At 35.9% G+C, this 1,032-nt stretch overlaps 1 long non-coding RNA gene across 1 annotated transcript in view; it reads right to left on the bottom strand.

Moving 5' to 3' along the window:
- The window catches only part of LOC111087556, a 30,107-nt gene extending 29,777 nt beyond the window's left edge, over positions 1–330 (bottom strand). Inside the window, exon 1 of the long non-coding RNA XR_002612234.1 lies at positions 216–330. This is a non-coding gene — a long non-coding RNA (uncharacterized LOC111087556). The remainder of the gene's footprint in view (positions 1–215) is intronic.
- Between the last annotated feature and the right edge of the window lie 702 nt (positions 331–1,032).

The following is a 1,032-nucleotide window of genomic DNA, read 5'->3' as shown; positions in this document are numbered from 1 at the left end:
TACACAAGCCATGTGTAAATATATTTAAATAGCCATGCATAGTTTAGTTCAATTGAATGTGAAAAAGCTTGTAAATACACGACGATCCCTGTTTAATGTGGAGCAGAATAAGGTCGTTTCAGGCCTAACTTTAACAAATAAAAAAAATCGTTTTTGAGTGCTTGCCTTGGATTCAAATGTGCAATGCGCTTAATGCAATTAGCGTCGGTAATCACCTAATCGGTATTTCAATCCTCATTTGATACATGGCAGTCTGGCAAGTGCTTACTGTCAAGTTGGATGCGTCACCGAAGTAACGTATCTTAGGCCTCGGGAGCAAAATAGTTGTTTCTTCATTTTTCGTTCTATTTTTTCACCCCTTACGATGTCTAAAGAAAACAGACTGTCATACACAGCTAAATTTAAATTAAGTGTGATTAATTATGCAAAAGAGCATGGAAACAGAGTGGCCGAAAGATATTTTGGTCCTCCACCAACAGAAAAAATGATTCGTTGCTGGTGCGAACAAGAAGAAAAATTGAAAATGATTAAAAGCGATAAAGGCAATTTCCGAAGAAAAAACAAAATAAAATGGCAAGATCTCGAAAATAAACTGCGCGAATGGGTTGTGGATCAGAGAAGGCAAAAGGACTATCCGTTTCTACAAATATGATAATTTTTAAAGCAAAGAGAATTGCATCTGATAATAGTTTAGAAGACTTTACTGGTCATACATTGTGGTGTTATCGGTTCATGAAACGCAAAGGCCTAGGTCTGCATGTGGGTGAAGAATTCGTGGGAAAAAGTAGGAAGTGATATAGTGATTAAGTAATTTAAGAAATGTGGTATCAGTAACGCAATGGATGGGACCGAGGATGACATTCTCTTTGACCATAATATTGCATCCAATGATTCCTTTCCAAGCGACACTGAAAGCAATGAAGATTTTGTGGGTTTTGAACCAAACTAAATAACAGTAAACCTTTTTTGATTTACGGTATTTTCTTATTTGGATGTTTTGAGCTCTTTTGTGTTTAGAACAATATATACTAA

This window comes from Limulus polyphemus, unplaced genomic scaffold (genome assembly GCF_000517525.1).
Source record: "Limulus polyphemus unplaced genomic scaffold, Limulus_polyphemus-2.1.2 Scaffold2292, whole genome shotgun sequence".
NCBI classification, from domain to species: Eukaryota; Metazoa; Arthropoda; class Merostomata; order Xiphosura; family Limulidae; genus Limulus; species Limulus polyphemus.
The sequence above is the reverse complement of the archived record's forward strand: the minus strand, read 5'-3'. Positions and strand labels throughout refer to the sequence as shown.